Raw genomic sequence first — 18,773 nt, forward strand, 5'->3', positions numbered from 1 at the left:
TTGCAAGCTTCCTCCTTTTTCCTCCAAACATAACAATGGTCATTATGGCCAAACAGTTCTATTTTTGTTTCATCAGACCAGAGGACATTTCTCAAAAAAGTACAATTTTTGTCCCAATGTGCAGTTGCAAACCGAAGTCTGGCGTTTTTATGGCAGTTTTGGAGCAGTGGCTTCTTCCCTGCTGAGCGGCCTTTCAGGTTATGTCGATATAGGACTCGTTTTACTGTGGATATAGATACTTTTGTGCCTGTTTCCTCCAGCATCTTCGCAAGGTCCTTTGCTGTTGTGGGATTGATTTGCACTTTTCACACCACAGTACATTCATCTCTAGGAGACAGAACGCGTCTCCTTCCTGAGCGGTATGACGGCTGTGTGGTCCCATGGTATTTAAACTTGTGTACTATTGTTTGTACAGATGAACGTGTTACCTTCAGGCATTTGGAAATTGCTCCCAAGGATGAACCAGACTTGTGGAGGTCTACAAAAAAAATTCTGAGGTCTTGGCTGATTTATTTTGATTTTCCTATGATGTCAAGCAAAGAGGCACTGAGTTTGAAGGTAGGCCTTGAAATACATCCACGGGTACACCTCCAATTGACTCAAATGATGTCAATAAGCCTATCAGAAGCTTTTAAAGCCATGACATCATTTTCTGGAATTTTCCAAGCTGTTTAAAGGCACAGTCAACTTAGTGTATGTAAACTTCTGACCCACTGGAATTGTGATACAGTGAATTATAAGTGAAATAATCTGTCTGTAAACAATTGTTGGAAAAATTACTTGTGTCATGCACAAAATAGATGTCTTAACCGACTTGCCAAAACTATAGTTTGTTAACAAGAAATTTGTGGAGTGGTTGAAAAACGAGTTTTAATGACACCAACCTAAGTGTATGTGAACTTCGACTTCAACTGTATATTGTTTATCTATCACTATTATATATATATACATATATATATATATATATATATGTATATTCCAACCCATACGTGAAGGCCAAAGATGTCATCACCTGTTTCTGAAGCCATTTCAGACTTCTTGTGTCTATTCGAAGCACAACTTCTGTAACGGTCGTCGTAATCCTCCTCCTCGGACGAGGAGGAGAGGCGAGAAGGATCAGACCAATATGCGGAGTGGTTTGTGTCCATGATTATTTATTAACAACATAAACGGAACACTCACGAAACAAAATGACCAAAGAGAAACGAACCGACAAACAGTCCCGTGTGGCACGAATACAGACACGAGATACAACCACCCACAACCACACACGTGAACCCCGGCTGCCTAAGTATGATTCTCAATCAGGGACAACGATTTACAGCTGCCTCTGATTGAGAATCATACCCGGCCGAACACAAACAACCCGACATAGAAAAATAACACATGGACAACCCACCCCAACTCACGCCCTGACCAACTAAATAAACACAAGAAAAAGGAAAAACAGGTCAGGAACGTGACAACTTCCTACCCATAACAGATTCTCTATAAGAAAACATTTGAGAGTTTAAGCAATGTACCTACACTAGTCATGATGATGATGATGGATAACTGTGTCCTGTGTATCAGATCATTTAAATGTAATTAATATTATATCTGCATTTAGAATAAATGAAACTTAGTTGTCATTGTCTTGTTTTTCTTTACAGATGTCATCTTTTAGAAGAAAACAAGCTACGCTGGTTTACGGAGACCTGACCAGAGGTGTGATAGTACGTACACTCCTGGAACACAGACAGGAAAACGCTGCACATTGCTGCTCATGCTCTCAGGTGATATTTATTTACAACGTTTCGACCCTTAGGTCTTCATCAGGCATCCATATCCCAGGGTGGAAGGTCCTATTTATATGGGCAGTACTCAGTGACATCACTTCCTGAAACAGGAGGTAAAAAATGTATAACATAGTTTCACAATATTAACATTCAATGTATCAAAATATATGATCGTACACAGAGAATGTGATCATTTTTTATAGTAATATACATACACATACAATATTCAATTAGGATTTTTTTTTAAACACAATTGAGACTATAAAAACGGTTTCAAGTCAAACTCCTCGTTAAGACCAAGAGTTCAGCCTGTGGATCCAGAAAGATTCCCGTTGAAGAAGTTTCTTCTCAATGTCCCCTCCCCTGCGTGACATCTTGACCCTTTGTATTCCAATGTATCTCAGAGAACTAATAGGATGTCCAGCTTGTACAAAATGAGCAGCAACCGGATTTTTTGTCTCACCTGTCCGTATATTGCTGCGGTGCTCACTGATCTGTGTCTTTAGGCTTCTACGGGGTTTCACTATGTAAGACAACACCCAAAGTCCCCGCCCCACACACGGAGAAGACATGGTAATAAACCTGTTCAACAGGTCTATATCTGATACATGTTCATCTGCCCTAGGTAAGGCACTATAATTTGTCCCAACATCACAGGCCAATGACTTTGATACAGTTACAGACTTTCAAAAGTTTTTTGCGTAGTTTGAGATTGACTACATTTTTTGGTAATGGGGTTGCTCCCTATGCACCTGCCAATGTTAATCTATTGAACAATATTAGTAACCAGACAGGAAACTGAAAACAGTGCTAATGTTTTTCCAATTGATAACCTCCATGACAATGAACTTGACTCTCGCCCTGAGGACATGACAAGGGAAAATACATATTTCAAGAGGAAAAGCACATTTTTTACCACCCAAAATATATCCCTCTCTTGAAACATATTGCCGCCTAGTTGAGAAAGATGTACATAATTTCCTGGCTAAGAAACAAGAATACAAGGTATTCCACAATATGTTCAAAGCAGAGAAATAATCTCTTATGGAACTGAAAAATGACTCCGGTATCATTATAAAACCTGCCGACAAAGGAGGTGCAACAGTGATACTAAAAGAAGCAGACTATGAAAAGGACATTCTGAGACAACTTAGTGATGATGACTCCCAAAGTACCCTACTAATCAATTCAAGTCTCTGATCCATGATATGTTGTCAACATTTTTGAATGAAGGGGATATTACAAAGACAGAATATGACTAGATTAAAGTTGACTGCCCAACCACACCTGCCATATACACTCCACCCAAAATTCACAAGAGCATGACACCACCTATACCAGGCAGGCCCATTGTGAGTAGTAATGGATCTCTGACAGAGAATATCTCTACCTTTGTAGACCATTTTGTGAAACCCTGGGTGATCTCCCTCCCCACGTATACTAGAGACTCTATTGATTTTTTTTCTCCCGTCTGGATTACTGCAACTCGCTGTTGGCTGGGCTCCCTGCCTGTGCCATTAAACCCCTACAACTCATCCAGAACGCCGCAGCCCGTCTGGTGTTCAACCTTCCCAAGTTCTCTCACGTCACCCCGCTCCTCCGCTCTCTCCACTGGCTTCCAGTTGAAGCTCGCATCCGCAACAAGACCATGGTGCTTGCCTACGGAGCTGTGAGGGGAACGGCACCTCCGTACCTTCAGGCTCTGATCAGGCCCTACACCCAAACAAGGGCACTGCGTTCATCCACCTCTGGCCTGCTCGCCTCCCTACCTCTGAGGAAGTACAGTTCCCGCTCAGCCCAGTCAAAACTGTTCGCTGCTCTGGCACCCCAATGGTGGAACAAACTCCCTCACGACGCCAGGTCAGCGGAGTCAATCACCACCTTCCGGAAACACCTGAAACCCCACCTCTTTAAGGAATACCTAGGATAGGATAAAGTAATCCTTCTAACCCCCCCCCCCCCCCCCCCCCCTTAAAAGAGTTAGATGCACTATTGTAAAGTGGTTGTTCCACTGGATATCATAAGGTGAATGCACCAATTTGTAAGTCGCTCTGGATAAGAGCGTCTGCTAAATGACTTAAATGTAAATGTAATGATTTTATAATTGCTTTTAAATCTGTGGACCATATACCTGAAAATTCTATTCTGTGTACTTTTGATGTTACCAGTCTATATACCAACATCCCCAACAGGGCGGCCTAGAGGCCCTCAATTTCTACCTCAATGAAAGTCCCCCTAATGCTCTACCCAGCATCAATTGTATTGTGGACTTGGCGTAACTGGTACTAACCTCCAACTATTTTCTCTTCAGAGGAGACTTCTTCCTCCAGACCAAAAGGACAGCGATGGGGAGCACTATGGCTCCTTATTATGTTAACCTATATCTAGGAATGTTTGAAAAACAGGTGGTGCTGAATCCAGACCTTAACCCTTTTCTCTCCAATATTCTCCTAATTCTGAGATATTTGGATGACCTTTTCGTGATCTATACAGGCACCCAGGAAGAACTTTTGGAATTCCATGCTTATCTAAACTCTATGACTGAACACCTTCACTTCACCGTTAACTGATTTGTGATAGGTCATAGTTTTCTTGATGTGATGGTTATTAAGGACAAAACATCCCTCTCTAGGGTTCTCTATAGGAAACCTACAGACAGGAATACCCTCCTCAGCTTTCATCCATGTCAACATAAAGAAATGTAGCCTAATTATTAATTAATAGATTTAGTTAACATTAGATAGTTAATCCAGCGATTCTTACCTATGCCTCGGTTCGGCAGTCTCGCACCAGATCATCATGGCATTTGTAGTTCTTTATGATAGCCACATTAGCAGCTAATTAGCATTTCATTTTTGGGGGGTAAATACATGCAAATATATTGATAAAAGTCAGCTTGTCCTAGAGAGATTTACACAGTTTTCAAAACGTCACATTAGGGTAACCCTACATGAAACACAGCCCTTATTTTAAGTGTTTCTAAAATCTATGGGAAAAATGAATGGTGGAAAAACTATTATTGGAACCATTTCCCTGTTTGACCTCTGGGTTTTATGGGTATTATGACTCATACTGTGGTACTCTATAGTCCACTCAGTAACAGTAAAAGGGCTCTCCAACCCTTTTCCTGGAGAGATACCCTTCTGTAGGTCTTCGCTCCAACCCCAGTTGTAACTAAGCCAATTCAGCTTATCAACCAGCTAATTATTAGAATCAGGTGTACTAGATTAGGGGGGCTGCAGTTCTGCAGCTGTGAGCTGCAACCTGGGCCTGACTATATTCAACCTGTTTGAAAATGATCGGGACACCGCAAGTGCCCGTGAGAGCCATCAACCTCATAAAGGTATGTGCTTACACTGTACGAGCTGCGGCGTTACATTTTACTCCGGGTTTTCTCCGATTTCCTCCGACTCCGGCAAAAAATGTGTAGTGTCCGCCTGGCTTTAGAAGTAGGCCTTATGTCAAAATTGGAAACTAATGCCACGTTCACGTCATGTCGGATTTATCTGAGGAACATCTTGGAGTCCTTGGAGCTCTGAAGGAATGCAAGCACCATTCTAACCATTGATAGCCGTAATCGCGGCCATGTTTGTTGCCATTTGCAGAGGTGCGTAACGTCAGGGTTCAGCATGTGGGTCCAGAGATATTACCCAAGTCATGAGCTGAAACCTGTCACCCTGATCTGCCACAGACTCTGGCCTGCTATCTCCCATCAGCCGCAAACTGCAATTTCAGTGGACCTCCTGCGCCAGTTTGCAGCCCTGCAGATGGAGTGTGGGGTGTCTTGGCTGGGGATGACCTTGCTGGAAAGCAGTTTTATTTTAAATTGGAAATCAAACCATACATTTCAGTGTTTTCTATGAGGAGTAGTTGTTCATTCTCCAGACAGTTGAGCTCTACAGGAAGCTCACAAATGATTCCTTTGAGGAGTTCAAACATTGGCAGTTTGAACGAGAGACTGTCAGGAAGTTGGTGCCACTGACCTCGGATGGAATAAACAGAGAATCTCAATTGCATACTCCTCATGTCCTTATTAACCTGTCTCCTCCCTTTCATCTACACAGATTGAAGTGGATTTAACAAGTGACATCAATAAGGGATCATAGCTTTCACCTGGATTCACCTGGTCAGTCGATGTAATGACAAGAGCAGGTGTTCCTAATGTTTTGTACAGTCAGTGGCGACCCATCATTCAGGGCAGGTGGGGCAGAGCAAAAAAATATATAATAAAAAATAAAATACTTTTTGGGGGGAGTTGCTTGTTTTGCATGTTATTTTGGCATTAATACGAGTCACATATCAGTTTGCAAACAATGTAAAAAAATATATATATATCATTGAGTTAATAAAGCCACATACAAACATGGTCTCTTTTTTGTTTTTTTGAGTAATGCAGGTGTTTCAGCCTAGCTCACTGCTTTCTGTGGTCGTGGGGCAAGCCAGCAGAAAATAGGAGCGTTGTGCTGTGATTGGCTCAGTGTTCGGTCACTCATGGGGAAACTACGTCACCAGTCCATAGTAAGGGTAGACATCGAAAATTCTAGCCCTCTGGGTCCTGCCATATAGTTACATTAGTAATGCCCTTCCAAGAAGGCTCAAGGTCATTGGCCATAGATAAAATGACGTTAAATCACATTATATGTGCAGTAGCTTTGATTGGACTGATCATGTCAACATCTTACTTTGAAAATCTTAGCTAGCAGTCATCATCATGAATCAAGTCCACAATCTGCTGGCAAATCCTTTTTAATCCTTGTCATATGAAGAGAAATAATTAAGATAAATTACAGATAAAACGTATCGGTGCTCATCGGCCATAAACATTTTACAACAAGTTGGAAATCACAAATTCAACAATGAGTGGTTTAGAAGTAATCGTGACAGTTGATAACTGCAATCATTGCAACTGGGAAGTCGGGAATAAATGAGTTCAGACTGGGAAAATACGTTTTGAAAGGTCATCCAACTCGGAATTGTAAATCTTTGTAAAATTGTAAAACATTTGCCCACGAAGAATCGCTGCGTCACCCTGTTCAAGTGAGCACATCACAACAAGGTGAGTCCAAAAATGTCTTATATGCTGCTGCATAAATGATGTAATATGCCAGGAGATACGTATACAGTAGCTAAGAAAGTAATACTAAGTGTATGTTGTGTTGTAAGCTGTTAGTAGCCCATGTGCCTCATCCTAATAATTTGGTCTATTTTCACCTCTTAATTTTGCCTAATGTTACTGTTTCTGACTCGGTGGTGCACATGTAGCCAATAACCTGTTTTTTGAGCAATGTCATCATCTAATATTGTAAGAGCTTTCATTGTTTGCTTATATGCCCTCTTTATTTATCCTTCGATTCTGACTTGGTGTACAGGGAATGTTCTGCATTCTGTCACTGTACATTTCAAAAGTGCTGAACACATAGTTATATTGACTACGTTCGTCTTAGCTCGCTCATTAATGTCTTAATCGAAATTACGGAATACCTCTTATCCGCTCATCGTTCCCTTATGCCATCTCAATTGTCAGTAGAAACCACATTTGTTTAAGCAAGTCAGCCATATCAGCTATGTTTTTTTTTAAAGGCAGTAAATGAGGCTGAATGAACTGTTTTGCTGCCAGACAAGGCTCTGCTGATAGCCAGGTGTAGCGGTGGTAAGGATTCACTCCATGGTGCTGAAAGGAAAGCTCTGCTGTTGGGACAGCTTTATGTAGGCTCTAAGAGTTTGTGGGCACCGCTTGTCGCCGTTATAGTGCAATTAATGTATTGTTTGGTGTTGTGTTGTGTCGTGGCCTTTGCTGGCATGCACCTAAAAAATGTTTTTGGTGTCTGCCCCACCAAGATTTACATGCTAAAATCGCCACTGTGTACAGTCATTGTATAAAGTCTCAGTAAGCTAATTTGTGATACAGTGAATGGTAATACACATATAGGTGAATTTGTCCCAATACTTTTGGTCTCCTAAAATGGGGGGACTATGTACATAAAGGAACTGTAATTTCTAAACAGTTCACCCGATATGGATGAAAATACCCTCAAATTAAAGCTGACACTCTGCTCTTCAATTATATCATTGTATCATTTCAAATCCAAAGTGCTGGAGTACAGAGCCAAAACAACAACAAAAAGTGTCACTGTCCCAATACTTTTGGAGCGCACTGTATGTTAGCTATAATGATACATTAGATCATGTATTGAATATTTAACCACCCTGTAGTGACATTCATGAATCGCTTGACATGGTTTTATGAATGGCTTGATATGGATTTCTCCATACCCACTTTGAAGTAATGTTTTACACAAAAATGCATGAAAGAAATGCTCTTTACACTAAATTGTTTTGACATTTACAAAAACAGTCCCAATCTGATGGTGGACAGTGTCAGCCTTTCATGATTATGCTTACGATGGTGACTGGCAGATAATTACAACAACAAAAAAATTATTGATAATTTCTTCTGTTATACACTGCTTCTTTGTATAGTTGCAAACCGTTGCCCTGACTGTATTCATAAACAGCTAGCTGTAATCTGTCCTAGTTCCTTAATTAAACATCACCCATTGTAATGCTCATTATGGTTTCTGATTGTACTTTACATTTCAGGTCACAGATGGTACCAGATATGTGACTGGTAGCAGGCTTGCTGATGGAGAACAAATTAAGTTTGTGGTCTTACCTACAAAAGTTTGGGAAGATCACAAAAGAGATGACACCAGCTCATCGTGTTGACACCCTCATTGATTCCCTCCTCTATTACTAAGCCAGGGTCAGGGCAAGGTAGGAATTTATAACTGGAAATCAGTTAAGTATTGAGAGGGCCCATTTTTCAGGATTGTGTTGATATCCCATCATTTTGCACAGAATACAACGGCAATGTATTTTAAACAATCTATGAAATGTATGTTCCCCTTCATGTTTTAGCACTGGAAACACAACTCTGTCGGCAGAACGTCCTGAAAGAGGAAACCGAGGCAAAGGAGGAGTTGATGGTGCTGCTAAGCAGCATTCCAGGTTAGATTCCATGTGTTTTGCTCATATCTTTTGTTTATATGTAATGATCCCTTTCTGCCAATTCAATCAGTTGAATATGTCATAGGCAGCACACTGTCGGACGTAGAGGTTTGAACCTGTCAGATAAAAGAGACCCTCACAGACAAGAGGATGTTGTCCCTGATACGTGGAAACTCTCGCACAGCAAGTAGTTGCTACATCTCTGACCTAAGGTTTTATCCCAATCTATAGACACCCCTTTCTGTCTGGCTTAGCCCTGCCATTCATGACAGACACGCTCCTATAGCCTACTGTGCGCTGTGTCCTGGTCCCATCATCTCCTGGATCTGCATAGCTACTCCCTGTTGCTTTATACTCTGATCACCACCTCCTGGATCTGCATAGCTACTCCCTGTTGCTTTATACTCTGATCACCACCTCCTGGATCTGCATAGCTACTCCCTGTTGCTTTATACTCTGATCACCATCTCCTGGATCTGCATAGCTACTCCCTGTTGCTTTATACTCTGATCACCACCTCCTGGATCTGCATAGCTACTCCCTGTTGCTTTATACTCTGATCACCACCTCCTGGATCTGCATAGCTACTCCCTGTTGCTTTATACTCTGATCACCACCTCCTGCTATCACCTGCCATTTTCCACTACATATCCCAGAAACTTAAGTGCCCCCTCCACTGCCTAGTAACCCTTTACACTCGTACCCGTATACGGGTTGAAAATAGCAGATTTGGGCACTAATAAGAGCCTAAATTGTAACGTGGCTATACAGTAACATGCTATACATGACGTCAGAGCTCAGGCTCTGCGATTCACAGCTCTGTATGGGTTTTGACTGACAGTCGTTCTGAACTTGAGCACTGCACGCGACAAGAAGTTCCCCCCATCCCTCCCGCTAATTAGGCAACTTTTGCACATTTCTTGTTGTCTGAGTGGGGGAAATGCTTGAAATGAAAATGACTCGGATGTATTTTGAAAGATAAGACGTGGAGGATATAATAAATATCACTTTGACGTCATACAAGCAAGCCAAACACCCGTGAGTCCAAAATTACACTTCACATTTCCAAATCTTAAAACGCATGTCATATGCAGTGTCAACATTTATGATCACTAACTTTGTTTGATGTATAGTTAGAAGATGACACGGCATCACACCCTGGGTGGTTCTGAACAAAATGAACCTATGTTTGTTTATTGTGAAGGAAATTCGCCGTGGCACACGCACCTGCCACTCATGACTCCTTTCGATGCTCACCAAAATGCTGTTTCCCTGGATTGCATTGTGAAAGCCTGACACTGTAAGATCCTATTTTATAACATAGCTAGCCATGTTGGCAATAGATCAATCTTTCAAATCATGCCCACCTGAACCAGATTGCGATTTATAATGCACTGTTTTTGGATTGTGTAAACAACAATCACAGCTGACCACTCTGCTTGAAATGCAAATCACTTTTTTAGGATGCTGTCTCCATCATATTTGTCCCACTGTGTTGGTACAACTGTATATGAAAGATTTCGATCAAACGTCAAGATTTATATTACCATTTATTTTCAAATGTTTTTAGATGGATAAACCATTGCTGTGCGGCTCTCCAGAAATGTCAAGCGGAAATAGCAGAGAATAAAACACCAGATCGACGCTGACAATGGAAGGAACCTCAAAAAGACTGGAGTATGTGGATGTTCTCCAGCAAGACCATCCAGTCTGGTCCCAGGTGTCCAACAGCTTGGGAGACAGTCTTTATTTTTCTTTTTTTTACTCTTTATAGTGTTTTATTTACATTTTAGAGTTGATAAGTTGGACAAATCGGGTGCTTGGGAGACAGTCTGCTCCGGGCCAAGCAGTGTGTAGTGATGCTGCACAACATGTGCCTTAGGGCAGCTGAGGAGAGGCACCTTATAGAGGCACACCTACACAATGGCCTTTTTTATTGCCAGAGAGAGCTGGGGCTTTTTGAAGAGGCCCTTGCTTCTCTTGGGCAGTGTGAGGCCGAGCCAACACGCTTTCACATGGGTGCCTCTGTGCTGCTCCCAAATAAAATGCAGAACAGATTGAACTTTCAGCAAGCATTTACAATGTTGGCTGGGGGTGGTATGGTCAGGACTGATGTAGAGGTGGTGGACAGTGACCCAGAGGATGAAAGTGGTTAAGGAATGACTGTTTGAAATGGTATTGTTTGAGTTAGATATTATTCCTGTTTTCCCAAGGTATTTTTATGGAAAAGGTATAATTTGAGTTAGATTATATTATTATATTGTATTCCAGTTATGAACTATACTGAACTAAAATATAAACGCAACATGTAAAGTGTTGGTCCCATGTTTCATGAGCTGAAATAAAATATTTCCCATATCCACAAAAAGCTTATTTATTTGCACAACTGAAGAATTTCTGCACAAACTGTCAGAAACTGTCTCAGGGAAGCTAATCTGCGTGCTCGTCGTCCTCACCGGGGGTGACTGCAGTTCGGCATCAAAACCAACTTCAGTGGGCAAAAGCTCACCTTCGATGGCCACTGGCACGTTGGAGAAATGTGCTCTTCATGAATGAATCCCGGTTTCAACTGTAACGGGCAGATGGCAGACAGCGTGTATGGCGAGTGGTTTGCTAATGTCAACGTTATGAACAGAGTGCCCCATGATGGCGGTGGGATTATGGTATGGGCAGGCATAAGCTACGGACAATGAACACAATTGCATTTTATCAATGGCAATTTGAATTGTGCCATTCATCCGCCAGCATCAAATTTCAGCATGATAATGAACGGCCCCATGTTGCAAGGATCCGTACACAATTCCTGGAAGTTCTTCCATGGCCTACATACTTACCAAACATGTCTCTCATTGAGCATGTTTGGGATGCTCTGGATCGACGTGTACGACAGCGTGTTCCAGTTCCCGCCAATATCCTGCAATTCAAATCAAATCAAATTGTCACATGTGCCAAATACAACAGGTGTAGACCTTACAGTGAAATGTTTACTTACAAACCCTTAACCAACAATGCGGTTTTAAGAAAAATAAGTGTAAAGTAAAAAATAGATAAGTAAAAAATAAAAGTAACATAATTAAAGAGCAGTAGCGAGGCTATAAACGGGATACCAGTACAGAGTCAATGTGCAGGGGCATCGGTTAGTTGAGGTAATTGAGGTAATATGTACATGTAGGTAGAGTTAAAGTGACTATGCATAGATAATAAACAGAGAGTAGTAGCAGCGGTCTTATGTCTTGGGGATAGAAGCTGTTAAGAAGCCTTTTGGACCTAGACTTGGCGCTCCGGCACTGCTTGCCGTGATGTAGCAGAGAGAACAGTCTACAATTTTTAGTGCCTTCCCCTGACACCGCCTTGTATAGAGGTCCTGGATGGCAGAAAGCTTGGCCCCAGTGATGTATGCACTACCCTCTGTAGTGCCTTGCGGATGGAGGCCGAGCAGTTGCCATAACAGGCAGTGATGCAACCAGTCAGGATGCCCTCGATGGTGCAGCTGTATAACTTTTTTAGGATCTGAGGACCCATGCCAAATCTTTTCAGTCTCCTGAGGGGGAATAGGCTTTGTTATGCCCTCTTCATGACTGTCTTGGTGTGTTTGGACCATGATAGTTTGTTGGTGATGTGGACACCAAGAAACTTGAAGCTCTCAACCTGCTCCACTACAGCCCCCGTCGATGAGAATGGGGGCGTGCTCGGTCCTCCTTTTCCTGTAGTCCACAATCATCTCCTTTGTCTTGAGCACGTTGAGGGAGAGGTTGTTGTCCTGGCTCCATACGACCAGGTCTTTGACCTCCCTAGCACAGCCATTGAAGAGGAGTGGAACAACATCCACAATCAACAGTCTGATCAACTCTATGCGAAGGAGATGTTGCGCTGCATGAGGCAAATGGTGGTCACACCAGATACTGACTGGTTTTCTGATCCACACCCCTACTTTTTTTTTAAGGTATCTGTGACCAACAGATGCATATCTGTATTGCCAGTCATGTGAAATCCATTGATTAGGGCCTAATTTATTTATGTAAATTGACTGATTTCCTTATATGAACTGTAACTCAGTAAAATCTTAGAAATTGTTGCATGTTGCGTTTATATTTTTGTTCAGTGTAATTTCCTCATCAGTTTTGACATTGATGTTATTTTATGTAAATATGTTGTGCTATGGTCCATATTCTAGCATTTATTTGCTGACTGTGTTACAATACTGTTGCTAACAGTTGTTATGGAATTAGTGTATGGTTTACATTGGGAATTTAGAACTTTACCGGTAACTATTGAGATCCATTACCATTAGATCCATTACAAATGTATAGTCCTTGTAATACTGGAGTCCTGATTTGTGTGGGGCTGGACAGGGTCCGGATCAGAGGTGACACACACATTCCCTGTCCACTGCACCATAATACACACACTCACACGCTTACACTCACACACTCACTTTGTTTGTACTCATGTTATAGCCAACTCTTGACTTTGGTATTAATTGTTTTTAATACAATATTTTTTATGTAGTTCACTGTCATTTATTCATGATCTTTAACTGGTTAAATGTTTGTAGTTTCAATGTTTCAGGATTGATTGACATGTTTAAATAGTTGTAAATATCTGCTTGATATGAAATGATCAGTCTGGACTCCGAAGCCATTCGGCTATGGGTTTCAGAACCCTGTGATAATGATACAAGTTATATTAGCTTAAAAAAGGTTTATTTACAACCTCTGGGGTATAACATGTTTGGCAAAGTGATATAGGAGATTCTGACATGAAATATAACCCCTAACCCTAACTTGAGTTCAGTCTAAGCTAATGAGAACCAAGAGGGGTCTAGCTTCGTGCATGCCTCCACTGAGTGAGAACGGCTGCAACCTGTCCTACTAGGCCCCTTGCGTGCAACTAACACTATATCTGACCCCAATACAGTAGTGGTCGTCAGTGAGGTGCACAGATGCAGCTTTCTGTCCTTCATGACTGGGAAAGGCCTAGATTCTAGGCCGTAGAAGATCCTACATCCATCTCATTAGATCAAAACCGGATGGATCAACAGTGCTATTCCCTGACCAGTTACTCAGAAAATCCTCTGACGGTCTAATTTACATCAATTCATTTACCAGTGATGACCCAAAACAAACACATTCTACACATTTACAAACTACCTGTTAAAAGTGTTATTGCAACCATGGTGTTCTGTTGTTACTGAAACGTATACATCTAATAACCTGACAATGATCCACATCATATGGGTAGACAAATTATGTGTTATGCAGCAAAACACAACTATCCTTTTTTTTAGGATGCAAACCAGTAATATGAATGTACTTTCCCGAAAGGCACTGTATATACCGTCAGAGTCACCCCCCCCCCCCCCCACCCCAGTCCCATTCTTCGTTGCATTTGTTGACCTCCAGAAGGACGTCAAAGGAGGGGGTAGGAGGAAGTTTGTTTTCCATTGACCTTCCCAGGCTCCATTTTTAGCTCTGCCGATGCTGGCGTTGGCGGTAAATGTGCTGATGTTGGCAGTAAAGGTGCTGATTCTACAGTCTTTAGCTGACCGCGATGGTAACGTCGACGCAGGGAGTCAAGAAGCAGGTGCAGTTAGTGAGTTTTAATAATAATGAACGTAGAACGATACAAAACAAGAGAAGCGTCTGACAAGGAAACATAACCAATACTACCTGAAGAGTGATGCTAGGGAGTGCTAGATAAAGGGGGAGTAGTCAGGGAAGTGATTGAGTCCAGGTGTGCCTCTTGATGGGGTGCAGGTGTGCCTCATGATGGGGCGCAGGTGTGCGTAATGAGGGTTGCCAGGTGTGCATAATGATGGGTTGCCAGGACCGGTGGTTAGTAGACCGGCGACGTCGAACGCCAGATAGGGAGAGCGGGAGTAGATGTTACAGTTACGCTGCTCAGATCTCTCCTTCCTGTATTTCTATATTTTGTAGCTCAGCAGTAGTGAGAGTTATATCCAGCCCATGGGTCATTAAAATAGTCAACACAAAACTACCATCTTCCAGGGACTAGTGCTCTTGTGGACGACACCTTTTTCTAGCTAGCAGATTGTAATGGGTAAATGTGATGCTCCATTAGCCTTTACAGGTTAGCTTATACAAGACAGCACGATAGATTTTTCAACTAACCTGCCCTTGGCGATATTGTCTTTGATAAGGGATTTGTTTTCTTATTAATGTCTGTGTCCAGTTATAGATAGCCACATCCTTCCCCTCTGCTCAGTGATCACTAATTTGGGTGTGAAATTCAAACCCTGCTCTCTTCTTCAATGCCCACATTAGTCACATCTGTAAAACATAATTATTTCACCTGAAGAACATCTCCTGCCTAAGACCCTCTCACCACATCGGATGCAGAAAAGCTAATCCATGCATTCATTTTTGGGAACGCAGTACTTGGGGACCTGCCTGCAAATTCAATTTGTGGTCCTTTTGTTGTTTATTTTGACTTTATTTTCTCTAAATGTATCCGCTATCATTTCTAAGAACCGATAAAAACTTTTGAACATCAGATTGGCAGTTACTTACATCAATTCCGGCTTCAACTTTGACTCATCTGCCCTGGGCTCTTTCTGTAATTCCTACCCAATTTTCCACTACCGAAGAGGAAACGCCCATGTTACGGAGGCAAGAGAGTGGGGATCTGGCCACCTCTTCCCTTCATTCTACTGGCCAATGTCACTTGATAAGAAGATGGATGACCTCCGACTGCAATATTCTCTGCTTTTCTGAAACATGGCTCTCCAACTTGATGTATTCTCCATTCACCGTGCCGACAGGACAGTGGAATTGGGGAAATCGAGGGGGGGGAGGGGTTTGAGTCTTCATCAACAACAACTGGTGTGCTGACTCGAGCGCGGTGGAAGTGTCGACCCATTGTTGACCCATCATGGAATACCTGATTGTCAAATCCTTTTACCTCCAGAGGGAGTTTTCAGCTGTTATCGTGACTGTTGTACATATTCCAAGAAAAATAACAAGTGAACTATACGAGGAAAACGTACATCCAGAGGCTGCTTTTCTGGTTGCTGCCGATTTTAGTTCTGCGTCATTACAAGTGATGTCCAACTTCCCTCAACACGTCTCCCTCGCCGGTAGGCGATAAAGTCCTAGACCACTGTTTTTCTACCCACAAGCAAGCATACAAGGCCCTGCCTTATCCACCTTTTGGCAAATCAGATCATGACTCCATACTCCTGCTTCTTGTTTACAAGCAGAAGCTCAAACAGGAATTCGCCATGACTTGCTCCATTGAGAAATGGAGATTATGCTAGACTGCTTTGCCAGAAAGACCCAGCCATGATCTGCCCAACGATGCCTCTACCAGATTAACTCAATGCATTTTATGCACGCTTTGACAATAACATTGTGCTGGGTGTGAAGGCAGCCACCGACCCAGAAGATTGGGCGATCTTGCTCTCTCAGAGGCCAACATAAGTAAAGTCTTTAATCAGGGGCGCATTCTCAGAGCATGCGCAGAATAGCTGGCAGGTATATTCACGGTCATTTTCCACCTCTCCTTGTCCTAGTCTGTAATCTCTACATGTTTTAGGATTACCACCATCATTCCTGTTCCCAATATCTCTAAGGCTTCATGCCACAATGACTACCCCCCTGTAGCACTCTGTAATCGTGAAGTGCTTTGAAAGGCTGGTTATGGCACACATCAACTTCATCATTCCAGACACCCTAGACCCACTACAATTTGCATACCACCCCAAAAGATCCATAGATGATGCCATCTTAATTGCACGCCACACTGCCCTCACTCACATAGATTAGAGGAATACCAATGTGAGAATGCTGTTGATTGACTACAGCTCAGCGTTCAACGCCATTGTCCCCTCCAAGCTCGTCACCAAGCTTAAAATCCTGGGACTGAACACCTCCCTCTGCAACTGGATCCTGGACTTCCTGAAGGGCCGACCACAGGTGGTCACCTCTGCCACACTGACCCTCAACATGTGGGCCCTACAGAGGTGTGTGCTTAGTCCCCTCCTGTACTCCCTGTTTACCCACAACTGCGTGGCCACGCACGACTCCAACACCATCATCAAGTTTGCTGATGACACAACGGTGGTAGGCCTGATCACCGACGATGATGAGACAGCCTAAAGGGAGGAGGTCAGTGACCTGGCAGTGTGGGTCCGGAGCAACAACCTAAGGGATTTGAAATGACTCATACTTTTACTTTTGATACTTAAGTATATTTTTGCAAATTACATTTACTTTTGATACGTGTATTTAAAGCCAAATACTTTTAGACTTTTACTCAAGTAGTATTTTACTGGGTGACTAACTTTAACTTGAGTCCTTTTCTATTAAGGTATCTTTACTTTTACTCAAGTATGACAATTGGGTACTTTTTCCACCACTGGTAATTGTTTACAAAAAAAATGTGTGAATGTGCTAGAAAGCTAAACGGCTACCTAAGTTAGCTAGCTAGTTGACTGCTGTGGCTAGCCAAAAGACTTGTTTTGAAAGTTGGATCATCTTATCCTTTGAGGCTTTAAAAGTGTTCTTACCCTGTGATTTTCAACATTCAAAGCAACTGGGAAACATCCATGGTATGCATTGTTGTCACCTTAGCTTGCGACGTAACTTCGGAGTGATAGGAAGCACAAACACCACCACCGATCAGCCTACAACACTGCACACACACCTGTCGTTACTATGACAACTAGCATTGCCTTGTCAGCAAATTACTGCTGTCTGAACACACACAAATACAATTTGGTCACTTGTAACTTTCTCTTTGGACTGTCAGTAGTCCAAAATGGATTTGAAAAACAAAACTGAGAGCATTAAGGCCTGCATTGTGAACGAGGCTTAAGTAGACCCAGCTGCTATCGCATTGCATGTCTATGGGAGAGCCACTCCTTCAAATCGGCAATCAGCAGTTGAAACTATAACAAAGCGTTCTACCTGAGTTGGCATTAACTGGTTTTTGGAGTATCCATTTCACAGCCACCACAAAAATGGAAGTCAAAACCGGTTTAGGCCAGCTTGGACGTGTATATCTGTGGAGCATTTCAGAAGGACTCGGCTGATCCAGAGTGCTGGTTGTGTATTGGTTTTGTACTGCCGTACTTTGTTTTCTTAATTGGGAGTAAAATATTGCCTTTTGTCAAGATTGAAGTGTTTCCCAACTCCAGTCCCACCAACACACATTTTTGTTGTTGCCCAAGACAAACTCAACTGATTCAAATAATTGAGGGCTTTATGATTAGTTGACAAGTTGAATCAGGTGTGCTTGTCTGTGGCTACAACAAAAATGTGTGTTGGTGGGGTTTCTTGAGGACTGGATTTGGAAAACACAGCCTTACACACCACACACACACACACACACCCTATGCAATAACAACAACCTCTGACTTGACTCAATGTGCCCACCGGACCTACTGTAAGCTGTATTTTTATACAGTGCACAGCAAAGACACAGCAAATTAGCCCTAATTTGAAGAGAAAGTGGTTACAAAATTGATTGGACACACCTAGTAAACAATACTATACACATTAAAAAGTTAAATACTCTAGCTATGTTATCAAAAAAATACAACTCCAAGCTAGAAGTATCAGAACACTTAGAAAGGTAGTTCTAACCTTAAATATGACTGGGAGAAGTGTCAAGAATAAGAAAGCAATATATTCCATAGTACACTAGAACACAGCAAAACATGAACAACAGTCTAACATAGCTGAGGGCAATTGAGTAAAATGTCCACTAGATGACAGCAAATGGACCTATCACGACCCTATAGGAAGGGTGAGAAATCCATATCTTCATTTAAACCAGGGTATTTAGTGGCCTGTAGTTTGTAAATCCCAAAACTTTCCCTTTGGTTTAACTGTTTAAGACGGTCCCCTTTTCTAATAGAGGCCGGAACATGATCAATACCCATAGCTTGTAGGGAGGCAGGGTTGCCATGGTGTAAGGACTTGTAGTGCCTTGCCATGGGGTAGTCTTCATTGCCTACCAGTATAG

Source organism: Salvelinus namaycush, chromosome 12, assembly GCF_016432855.1.
Source record: "Salvelinus namaycush isolate Seneca chromosome 12, SaNama_1.0, whole genome shotgun sequence".
In the NCBI taxonomy this organism is placed as follows: domain Eukaryota; kingdom Metazoa; phylum Chordata; class Actinopteri; order Salmoniformes; family Salmonidae; genus Salvelinus; species Salvelinus namaycush.